Below are 12969 nucleotides of genomic sequence, written 5' to 3'. Positions count from 1 at the left end.
TAGAATCTCTAGGGATTCTGAAAAATATAGTTAAAAATGGAATAGTTTCACAAAATTAAACTCCTGTGAGGTTTCATGTCAAAAATAGGTTCTATTGGGCTTCCCTGGTGGCGCAGTGGTTGAGAGTCCGCCTGCCGATGCAGGGGACGTGGGTTCGTGCCCCGGTCCGGGAAGATCCCACATGCCGCGGAGCGGCTGGACCCGTGAGCCATGGCCGCTGAGCCTGCGCATCCGGAGCCTGTGCTCCACAACGGGAAAGGCCACAACAGTGAGAGGCCCGCGTACCGCAAAAAAAACCAAAAAAAAAATAGGTTCTATTAACTCTTTTATATTATTCTTTGATTTTTATGGAATGAACTCAAAGTGATGTTAAATAGCATTTGCTGTTTTGAACCTCTGCTCTTCTTTAATGAAATCTTGAGATTTTTTTTCAAAGGGATACTTCTGCTATGTTATCAATGTAAGTTTTGGGTCAAATGATAGGCAGAAGAACTTGATTTGCGATATACTGAAGCATATTCCTGATACTGTCTCATCAGCCCAGAATTCTTTAGTTATTCTCATCATTAAGGTTGTGTGTCTTAGAGTGCAAATGTATTATGTTAATAAGCTCACATCTGGACAAAGGTAGTTGTGATACTAGAGGGAATAAATCATTATACATGATTTTGTGAAAAGAATTTTTCTTATCCAGTAGGATCATGATGAAAACTCTTGGTATTCTAAACTTAGCCATCTTTAAGTTAGGTAATGTAAACTTTGACATTATAGTTGTACTAACATTGCCCTCACAGACAATTAAGTATTATCTTTCATAGCACTTACTACTCATTTACTTGTAATTAGGTAGTTATTTGGGTACCATAGTCCAAAAGGTCTTTTTTGTCACTTATCTCTGTTACCTAGTGCTGTGTCTGGTGCATAATTGCTTAGTAATTACAAGGAATAAAAGAATTTAATATGGTTGATATTGCGATTAAATACCAGAGCAAACTGCTTAGGCACATCGTTTCTACCTGAACTTATTACATCAGGTTTTATAATCATTTTAGGAGAGTGTGTGAGCAACTGTGTTTTACTGCAAACATTAGAAATAGACAAAATATTCATTGATAGGAACTGTTGGAAACCTTGGATAATGAAACCCACATCTTAAGGCTTATATTTTGGGGAGTTAATGGTCCTATTTTGCACGTAGTGTGAAATGATGTAGATTTTTGAGCTGATTGAAGTTCTTCATCTCATTAGTTTTTCTGCAGTGAATTTGATCTGAAAAAGTCTCAGGCCTGACATTCACCCGCTAATCATTTGATTTGCATAAAAAAATGAACACTTGGTTAGTATGTATCAATATACATGAAGAGAAGTAAAGGGATCTAAAGTGTCCTGTGTACTGAAATGGTTAGATAATTCTCATTTCCAAAATAACTTTCCTTTAGGTTATTGAAATGTTAAATTCTTTCATATATGCCTCTAGGATAATTCTTGGCATTTTGGAGCCATGAACCATTTTAAAAATCAGATCTGTTAACAAAGACTAAGGAATAGGTTTTTTGTGAGTCTCATAACAGCGGCTGTGGGTTTATGTTTGTGTTGCTGCTCTTCCAAGTAAAGGCAATGAAACAGGGAAACTCTGAGCTTGAGTTGTTGCTTTTCACAACAGAGAGAGCCCCAGGAAAAAGCAGCATCATGGGTTTGGGAGGGAAGTCAGCATTGTGGTTTGGGATTTCATTTCAGCAAGTAAGTCATGGCTGGGGGCTGCCGTGCTGTTGCTGTTGAGCTCATATGTACAACATTTTCTGTAATTTCTGTGGATGTGAAGATTTGGCAGGAGCAGAAATTAAGGGGTGGAAGCTGGACTAAAACACAGAAAAATTTGAAGGCTGATACACAATATAAGTCTCTTATATAAAATCTATATTTTACCTTTAACCTATAGGCCAAGGGCTTCTGTTGAGTGGGTATTTCCTGAGATTCATTTCAGGGGAAAGACTACTCTGAAGGTTTTAATTTCTTCCTGCAATGTTTAAGTGGCATGTTATAAAGTCTACTTAAAATGACTAAAGGAGGGATTCAAGGGAGATTAAGATTATAAAAGTTTTTGAGTGTGTTTTCCCTTTAGTGCATCGTGAAGTTTTAATGATTTTCTTGGTCACAAGCCTTGGAATAATAGCCCTACGTGTCTAGCGTTTTGTACTCTGGGTTTAATCTGGGGACATAAAGTAAGTATTTGGTAGGTAGGTAGATAAAACAACAGAAGTATAGTTAGTGAGTATAGATAAAATGACAGAAATATAGATAGTATCTCACTAACTTTCTGTAGCGATCAGAGATTATTGGCCTTTGTGACTATTGGCCTCAGATTTCTTAACCTCTTTTTTTTGTGGGGGGGGAGGAAAGGGCACAGTCATGAACTGTCTATAAAAGACTGAAATGTACACCCTTTTTAGCAATATGCAGTGAGTCATAAAAGAAAGCGTATTTCTTTAAATTGTGTAATTCCACTTCTAGGAATTCATCCTGAGTGGAGGGTGGGGGGAAACAACCAAAGACGTAACCAAAGGTTTACAAGCAAGAAACTCAACATTATTAATGATGGGAGAAAACTGGGAATAACCTAAATATCCAGCAGAAAGGGTGTGACAAAATACAGCATGGAATATCCATCATAAGGAATCTTAACACAAACCTCCAAAACTGCATTTCTGAAATTGGTTGTGGTTTTTAATCAATTAATTAATTAATTTTTAAAATTTAATTTTATTTTTTTATACAGCAGTTTCTTATTAGTCATCCATTTTATACACATCAGTGTATACGTGTCAATCCCAATCTCCCAGTTCATCACACCACCACCCCCACACCCTCTGCTTTCCCCTCTTGGTGTCCATACTTTTGTTCTCTACATCTGTGTCTCAACTTCTGCCCCACAAACTGGTTCATCTGTACCATTTTTCTAGGTTCCACATATATGTGTTAATATATGATATTTGTTTTTCTCTTTCTGACTTACTTCACTCTGTATGACAGTCTCTAGATGCATCCATGTCTCTACAAATGACCCAATTTCATTCCTTTTTATGGCTGAGTAATATTCCATTGTATGTATGTACCACATCTTCTTTATCCATTCACCTGTCGATGGGCATTTAGGTTGCTTCCATGACCTGGCTATTGTAAATAGTGCTGCAGTGAACATTGGGGTGCATGCGTGTTTTTGAATTATGGTTTTCTCTGGGTATATGCCCAGTAGTGGGAGGGCTGTGTCATATGGTAATTCTATTTTTAGTTTTCTAAGGAACCTCCATACTGTTCTCCATAGTGGCTGTATCAATTTAATTCCCACCAACAGTGTAAGAGGTTCCCCTTTTCTCCATACCCTCTCCAGCATTTGTTGTTTATAGATTTTCTGATGATACCCATTCTAACTGGTGTGAGGTGATACCTCATTGTAGTTTTGATTTGCATTTCTCTAATAATTTGTGATGTTGAGCAGCTTTTCATGTGCTTCTTGGCCATCTGTATGTCTTCTTTGGAGAAATGTCTATTTAGGCCTTCTGCCAGTTTTTGGATTAGGTTGTTTGTGTTTTTAATACTGAGCTGCAAGAGCTGTTTATGTATTTTGGAGATTAATCCTTTGTCAGATGATTCATGTGCAAATATTTTCTCCCATTCTGAGGGTTGTCTTTTCGTCTTGTTTATGGTTTCCTTTACTGTGCAAAAGCTTTTAAGTTTCATTAGGTCCCATTTGTTTATTTTTGTTTTTATTTCCATTACTCTAGGAGGTGGATCAAAAAAGATCTTGCTGTGATTTATGTCAAAGAGTGTTCTTCTTATGTTTTCCTCTAAGAGTTGTATAGTGTCCAGTCTTACATTTAGGTCTCAAATCCATTTTGAGTTTATTTTTGTGTATGGTGTTAGGGAGTGTTCTAATTTCATTCTTTTACATGTAGCTGTCCAGTTTTCCCATCACCACTTATTGAAGAGACTGTCTTTTCTCCATTGTATATCCTCGCCTCCTTTGTTGTTGATCATAGGTGCGAGGGTTTATCTCTGGGCTTTTTATTTTATTCCATTGCTCTATATTTCTGTTTTTGTGCCAGTACCATATTATCTTGATTACTGTAGCTTTGTAGTATAGTCTGAAGTCAGGGATCCTGATTCTTCCAGCTCGATTTCTTTTCCTCAAGACTGCTATGGCTGTTCGGGGTCTTTTGTGTTTCCATACAAATTGTGAAATTTTTTGTTCTAGTTCCGTAAAAGGTGCCATTGGTAATTTGATAAGGATTGCATTGAGTCTGTAGATTGCTTTGGGTAGTACAGTCATTTTCACAATATTGATTCTTCCAATCCAAGAACATGGTATATCTCTCCATCTGTTGGTATTATCTTTAATTTCTTTCATTAGTGTCTTATAGTTTTCTACATACAGGTCTTTTGTCTCCCTAGGTAGGTTTATTCCTAGGTATTTTATTCTTTTTGTTGCAGTGGTAAATGGGAGTGTTTCCTTAATTTCACTTTCAGATTTTTCATCATTAGTGTATAGGAATGCAAGAGATTCTGTGCATTAATTTTGCATCCTGCAACTTTACCAAATTCATTGATTAGCTCTAGTAGTTTTCTGGTGGCATCTTTAGGATTCTCTATGTATAGTATCATGTCATCTGCAAACAGTGACAGTTTTACTTCTTCTTTTCCAATTTGTATTCCTTTTATTTCTTTTTCTTCTCTGATTGCTGTGGCTAAAACTTCCAAAACTATGTTGAATAATAGTGGTGAGAGTGGACATCCTTGTCTTGTTCCTGATCTTAGAGGAAATGCTTTCTGTTTTTCACCATTGAGAATGATGTTTGCTGTGGGTTGTCATATATTGCCTTTATTATGTTGAGGTAGGTTCCCTCTATGCCCACTTTCTGGAGAGTTTTTATCATAAATCGGTGTTGAATTTGTCAAAAGCTTTTCTGCATCTATTGAGATGAACATATGGTTTTTATTCTTGAATTTGTTACTACGGGGTATCGCATTGATTGATTTGTGTCTATTGAAGAATCCTTGAATCACTGGGATAAATCCCACTTGACCATGGTGTATGATCCTGTTAATGTGTTGTTGGATTCTGTTTACTAGTATTTTGTTGAGGATTTTTGCATCTCTATTCATCAGTGATATTGGTCTGTAATTTTCTTTTTTTGTAGTATCTTTGTCTGGTTTTGGTATCAGGGTGATGGTGGCCTCATAGAATGAGTTTGGGAGTTTTCCTTCCTCGGCAGTTTTTTCGAGGAGTTTGAGAAGGATGGATGTTAACTGTTCTCTAAGTGTTTGATAGAATTTACTGGTGAAGCCACCTGGTCCTGGACTTTTGTTTGTTGGAAGATTTTTAACCACAATTTCAATTTCATTACTTGTGATGGTCTGTTCATATTTTCTATTTCTTCCTGGTTCAGTCTTGGAAGGTTATACCTTTCTAAGAATTTGTCCATTTCTTCCAGGTTGTCCATTTTAGTGGCATAGAGTTGCTAGTATTCTCTTAGGATGCTTTGTATTTCTGTGGTGTCTGTTGTAACTTCTCCTTTTTCATTTCTAATTTTATTGATTTGAGTCCTGTCCCTCTTTTTCTTGATGAGTCTGGCTAATGGTCTATCAATTTTGTTTATCTTCTCAAGGAACCAGCTTTTAGTTTTATTGATCTTTGCTGTTTTCTTCTTTGTTTCTATTTCATTTATTTCTGCTCTGATCTTTATGATTTCTTTCCTTCTGCTAACTTTGGGTTTTGTTTGTTTTTCTTTCTCTAGTTCCTTCTGGTGTAAGGTTAGATTGTTTATTTGAGATGTTTCTTGTTTCTTGAGGTAGGCTTGTATAGCTATAACCTTCCCTCTTAGAACTGCTTTTGCTGTATCTCATAGGTTTTGGATTGTCGTGTTTTCATTGTCATTTGTTTCTAGGTATTTTTTGATTTCCTGTTTGATTTCTTCAGTGATCTCTTGGTTATTAAGTAGTGTATTGTTTAGCCTTCTTGTGTTTGTATTTTTTACAGATTTTTTCCTGTAATTGATGTCTAGTCTCAGCATTGTGGTCAGAAAAGATACTTGATGTAATGCAGTATTATTAACTCTAGTCACCATGCTGTACATTGCATATCATGACTTATTTTATTAGTTGAAATTTGTACCTTTTGACTCCTCTCACCCATTTCCTGCCCAACCAATCTTTCTCTATATTCATGAGCTTAGCTTTTTGTTTGTGTTTTAGATTCCACATAATAAGTGAGATCATAGTGTATTTGTCTTTCTCTAACTTATTTCACTTAGTATTATGCCCTTGAGGTCCATCCTTGTTGTCACAAATGGCAAGATTTCGTTCTATTTTTTATGGCTGAGCCATATCCCATTGTGTATATACACCACATTGTCCTTTTCCAGTCACCCATCAGTGGATATGTAGGTTGGTAAATGGGATTTTTGGAAATTTTCAGAGCAACTTTATGTGTACACAGTTACCTACTTTCATGATCAGAAACACTAAATCTGAGATGTGCTGACTTAAAAAAAAAAATTGCACCACTTGAGAGTTGCAAGTTGTTTTATTTGGAGCAATGTGGAGACACAGGTGCAACTGTTCTTGAAGGTGGCATCTTCATCAAGAGCCACAAGGCCTCAGATGGAACTTGATCTATCCCTGCTTCTCAACAGCTGTGAAATTATTGTAGCATTTGATTTAATTGCATCTACTTTGCTCAGTCTGTATGCTTTTCTGTCTTTAAACAAAAACACCTTAGCTGAGTAAAGCATTTGTTAACAAAATCATGACTTACTCTGCTAATTATACTGATACTGTGCTAGTGATTAGTATTGCCATCAGATTTGTTTTAAGGTGAAGTGGAAATCTGCTATAAAGCACTTTGTTGTACTGACCCTTTCCTTCATAAATTATGCAGCCCAGGACTCTGTACGCCTCTTTTCCCCTGATTATTTGAAGTTTAAGGTCAAACCAAAGTTAACAAATTTATATTAAGTTTTCCTCTTCCTTTGCTCTTCTACTATACCATTTCTCTATTCTGTGGGACTTTACCTCACTTCTGGTGTCCGTTTTGTTTATTCTCATTGAAATAAGAGAAATTGGATACTTGTCCTTTTTATGTGTAGATTGGTTGAATTGGTTGGTAGCTTTAATAAACTTGGTATCAGTAGCTATTTTATTCCTATTGTATGTATTTGTATCCATTATCCCAGTTAGAGGACTTTCAAGGGAAACATACTTTTTGATAATCACCTTGAAATTTTCAAAATCATCATAAGGTTATTCCTAAAGCTGACTCTGAAAGGGCTAGTCCTAGTCTATCTTTTTTTTTTTTAAGAGTGTGTTTCTAATATAGTTTTTACCTATGGCCTCATCTTCCATAACTACCCCATCCTATGTATTTAGTGATGGATATAATAGAACTGCCGCCTTATTTTGTGCCTGAAATAGATTTTTACTTATTCATTTTACAAACTTCAACTCATCCTTAAATGTCCAACTCAAATGCCACCTCTTATGTACAAAGCCTTCCTTAGCGTGCCCAGGTAGAGATTTTCTCCCTAGTATTTGTACTTTGTTTCTTTTACTTATATCACCTGATCGCTCCTCGAGAATAAGCTTCTTGGGCTTCCCTGGTGGCGCGGTGGTTGAGGGTCCGCCTGCCAATGCAGGGGATACAGGTTCGTGCCCCGGTCCGGGAAGATCCCACATGCCGCGGAGCGGCTGGGCCCGTGAGCCATGGCCGCCGAGCCTGCGCGTCCGGAGCCTGTGCTCCGCAACGGGAGAGGCCACAGCGGTGAGAGGCCCGCGTACCACAAAAAAAAGAAAAAAAGAGAATAAGCTTCTTGAAGAAGGATAGAGAGTGTTTAGCTGATGGTGTTTTCCTCCTGGTTCCTGTGACACTAGCCTGGGGGCAGCTATTGTAGGTCATCCTAGCGATTGCTTGAAGGTCAGTGTCTGTCTTTGGTGTTTTCTAGATACTGGAAGTCCTCTTGCCCAGGTTTGAACCAGTTAGCGGGCAACAGATGGGTGCAGGTGCACGCTCTCCCTCCCCCTCCCCAGATTCCTCTTTGATTTTCAGCCTAGGTTGGGTCCCTTTTCAACTTCATCTAAATTGGAGCTCTCTCAATCATTTTTTTCCCTCTGCTTTAAGACTCCCAGATGCTTACTTTGTATTTTCTAGTATAACCAATCAGAACTGCTATTTTCATTAATCTCATCTTCTTTCCTCGTAGCTCATGTGCAAGAATGTATTCCTTTTTTGCCTTTTTGGTTTTATGTCTTTGACAGTTGAAGTGCTAACAAATGTGTCATTGGAATATATCCCCTTTGTCCATTAAGGTATTATGGTAAGGTATATCTTTTATTATAGAGAAGAATATTATGCAATTAAGCAATACCCTTATCTTCTGACATTAGTTTCTAAAGAGATTTATCATATATTTTTACTGTAATGCTTATAATGCCCCTTTCTTTAAAATAATTTCTTTGTAAGAACAGTAGGTTAACCTTATTTTTGAGAATATAAATGCTTCAGTTTTTCGATGGATTTTAATCTTTAATTATAGAATATGTGTGCATTGTAAAAATTTAAAACATCACTTTTTATAATGAAAAAGTGTCAGTCCCCATTAACTATTTAATATTCCCTTCACTATTTATTTTATGCTTGCAATTTTTTCTTTTTCATTATTGCCCATGAAATGATTTTTATATGTATTTTTAACCATCTATTAGGGTAACAGATGAAATGCTATGACTGCATAGGAAAATGACCCAAAACTAGTGATTGCCGGGCCATGTGACCCTGTGTCCTTTATGGCAGTTAGTGTAGACATTTGGACTGCTTGTTTTACTCTGTTTTTTTCCTGCTCTTTAGATCTGTGTCCTAACTGGTATGTCGGTTTTTTAATGTAACTAGAAAATGGCTTCAAGTCAGTATGGCTACTTACGTTTATGCGTATATATATTTTTAACTCATTCATTTATTTACTTACATTTGCTCCATGTTTAATTTACACACACACACTTGCTGACGTTAAGCCCAATGAAGTGAGCCTGACGTGTGGTTAGTTAGAAGAGTATAAGCACATTATTAATAGTTATCCTTGCTAGGGAGGCTGAGTAGTACCTTTGTAGTGAGGTATCCTTACTGAAATAAAGTAAAAGTGAAAAAAAACAAAGAAAAGAAATAAGAACAAAACACAAACCCGAAGAATTCTATCTCTGCACGAAGCTGATAGTGGAATACTACACAAACCTAGATAAAAGTAAAGCATCACCTTTGGGTTAACTGTCCAGAAGGGAATTCAGCACTTTGCCTTTCGTAAAGTGATGGTGTTCAGCTCTTTAGAAGGTGTCCTGTCATTCTCCCAATCAAAGTATTCAGGTCTTAGGTGGCCTTCCCTGAAATGCAGATGTTGTCATGTTCAACAGTGATTCCCAGAAATTTGTTATGGAGACATAAAGGCGCTCCATGATGGCTTTTCTCCATTTTTGTTATATAGAGCTTATTCAGCTGGTTTGAAGGACTTCTGAGAGTAGGCTTTGAGAAGCAATCAGAGAAACATGGTGTGACTTACCTCCATTTCCCCCACGCTGTGTAGTGTATTTTACCCTTAAGAATCGGCAAACATTTATTTTTACCCCACCCTGCTTTAAAGTTTGATGCTAAAGACTGTTATGTGTTAGATAAATATTAGTGTTCCTATGTGTGTTAATTTTTTGTCCCACCTTGCTTAGTGACTTCTCCTTTGTAATAGGTTGTTTGAAGGCAAGCTGCATCTGAAAGTTTGTTTATTTTTAAGATCATGCTATTTAATTGAATATAGATGAGTTAAAGAACATTTCCACTGGTTAATATTTGTGTATGATTAAAAATAACTCGAAAGTTTTTGTAGTGGTAGTCTTTGGGGGAAGCTGAGCCTCTCTGAGCCTCTAGTTTCACAGTAATAGCTGCTTGGAGTCTTTCGAAAGAAGTTGCCATTGGGAAGCAGAAAAGAGTAAGGGTGTGATATCCTCTTCACTACTTCACTGGGAGACAGACGTTTGGCTGAGAGAAACTCTGATCTACATTCTTTCTGTGTCTAGAGTTTACTGGCAATGTTTGGAACAAACTGAAAGGAATACCATAGGGGGAAACCATAGGGCAAAACACTTGTTTAAGCTAGTAGGAAAGGAACTGTAGGGGGAGGAAATATTCTAATTTTGAACGTATTCAATAGAACTGAACAGTGTGAACTGTTAGATACATATAATGGCAGAATCTCTATGAAAGTGAAATAGTGATACCTTCTAATAAGGCTTCCTTGTTATCTAAATAGTTATCATGAATTTAGCTTTTAAGGATTTGCTGCTTATGACTACCTGGATAGGTAGAATATCATGTGCATTTTTGTCATTTAAATGCATCCAAGCAAAGATCCAGCTGATACTTTAGGTGGGAAAATGCTAGGCTTTAGGGTATCCAAATTTTAGTTAGGATGATCTGGGAGGCACCTGTTCTAGTGATGAGTAGATTAGTCATTAGACTTAAGAATCCTGTAACCTTGAGGCTTATCACAGTTTACTGAACTACCAAATTGACACTATTTATGTCATTTTCTGTTCTTAGTGTTTCACAGAACTTATGCTTTGAGCACATTTAAGTGAACATTTAAGAGCCAAAGATCTGATGAGCAATTTGCATACTTGGTTCAGGTCCGTTAAGCACAACAGTTATGTACAAGCTGTAGTCCCTGTAAATAAGGCTGGCAGAAAAGATCTATCCCATTCATACGAAAACATTTGGGAACTACCAAAAGTTAGTTAAATAGATGATTAGTGGCACAGAACAAAGCACATTTTGTCTGATGCGAGGCTAGAGACATAATCTGCTACTCTCATCCCCAAGATGATGGCCCATTTCTACTGAATTAAATCTTTCATCATTCTGGGTAGTATAATATAAATGTTATATTAAGGACGTCAGTGTTACTTTATTTCTTAGGATTCACTCTTAGACCATTGTGTTGGTGGTGTTTTGTTTCAGTAACTACAATATCACAGGGCATTTAGGGAATTGATACCAAAACTTCAGGTACTTTATATTTGAAATGCATTTTATAAATATCCTGCTATACATCCTAATTTCATGGTGCTTTGTATGAACTGTTGTACTTGATATTTAAAAAAGAAAAGTCATTATAAAATATCAAGTTTCACAGCATAGCACTTTCTAATATGTTTACTGAGAGGCAAAAAGATTCCATGATTTTCTTTTTTAATCCATATTTTTTCACATTGTCAATGTCAAGCAATGTACAAGGCCCATAATATCAGTGAGAAAGACACAAGCCCTGTTATTATTGTGCTTACAATCTAGTGTTTGATGTATCCAGTCTCACTGTATACATCATAATATTCTTGGCAAACTAAAATGTATTATCATTATGGACTGAACTGTCTCCACCCCTCCATCATATGTTGCAGCTCCAGCCCCTAATGTGACAGTATTTGGAGATAATATCTTTAAAGAGGTAATTAAAGTTAAATGAGGTCTTTGGGTAGGGTCAATAGAGGACTAGTGTCCTTATAAGAAAAGGAAGAGTTACCAGGGCTGGAGCTCACAGAGAACGGGTCACATGAGGACGCAGTGAGAAGGGCACCATCTGTAAGCCAAGGAGAGGGCTCAGGAGAAACCAACCCTGCTGATACCTTGTTCTTGGACTTCTAGTCTAATAACTGTGGGAAAATAAATTTCTGTTAAGTCACCCTAACTGTGGCATATGCTTTGAAAGTCCTAGCACACTGATACGATTATATATAAGGCTTCTTGGCAAGTGGAGAATTGTTCAACTCTCTTCTCTTTAGAAGATGATTGATCTCAAAGGTCCTTCTTTACAAGTCTGGTGCCAGGTATTCTCTAGGCAGTCTTGCTCTTACCTTAGTATGTTGTAGCTCCAATCAATTGTTGGTAGTAGCATTGAACTTCCCTTGGTCCCCCTTTGTTTACAGAAGACATTTCACTGACTTCAGAGAAACAGTGGAAACACCCTACATACTAGATATTAACTTGATGAGCATAATCAGAATTTGAAAAATCAGTTTTGGACACCTTAAACAGATACAGGAAAAGGTATGACCAAATAGATTAAAGCACAAATTTCAATAACTCAATTGTCTATGATTATCTTGGACACTGATTTATTGCCCTTTATACAGATGAGAAGAATTTGCTTTTCTTGTAAAACATCAATTAGAGAGATGCATTGCATTGCTTTGGGACCATTCTCAACTTCATTCCGGATGTTCTGTAGGTCATTTCACATAACGGGCAATCTTAAATGGAAATCTTCCCTCTTCCCTCATAGGATGTGTCCTGTTTGCAGCACCTTGGCCTGCTCTTGGCACTAGACTTGTTCACTCACCGGTAAATAACAAATCCCACCCCTGATTCTCAATGAAACTGTCCTTACTAGGTAAGATCACCTAGGGATTGGAGGCTCTTTTAGATGAGGGGGCAGTAGCTTTGAAACAAGATATAAATGTGTTTCTAAAGAAAGAAAGGTTGTTTTTGTGCATACTGTTTTGTTTGTTTTTACACTTTTGTGTTTCTAACTTGGCAACAGACATACAGTTCTTCAAAATATTTAAGATAAGTTCCTTTCTTTTGAATATCTACATCAGAAAAATACCTTACCTTTTTTTCCCCTCAACATCTGTCATGTTAATACAAATATATATATATGTGTAAACATTTCGGTGGTTTTTATGAAGTGAGTGGACTCATTGAATTAACTTTATTGGAAAAAATATTCACCAGACTATCCAAGGGTGGGGAATGAAGTGGGTTAGTGAAATCAGCCAAGATAGACTCACAAAACCAAATATCTTTTAGAAGTTACCAGCCTCCCTCCCTTCCTTCCTTCCTTCCTTCCCAACTTAAATAGTGAAAAGGGGAAAAATACCAAT

The 12969-nt window shown here is 36.9% G+C and overlaps 1 protein-coding gene across 6 annotated transcripts in view; it reads left to right on the top strand.

The window, feature by feature from the left end:
* Positions 1 to 12969, top strand: part of TPK1 (thiamin pyrophosphokinase 1) — a 332319-nt gene that overhangs the window by 56782 nt on the left and 262568 nt on the right. The gene's annotated exons all lie outside the window — the stretch shown is intronic.

Source organism: Tursiops truncatus, chromosome 9 (assembly GCF_011762595.2).
Source record: "Tursiops truncatus isolate mTurTru1 chromosome 9, mTurTru1.mat.Y, whole genome shotgun sequence".
Taxonomy (NCBI): domain Eukaryota; kingdom Metazoa; phylum Chordata; class Mammalia; order Artiodactyla; family Delphinidae; genus Tursiops; species Tursiops truncatus.
The sequence above is the reverse complement of the archived record's forward strand: the minus strand, read 5'-3'. Positions and strand labels throughout refer to the sequence as shown.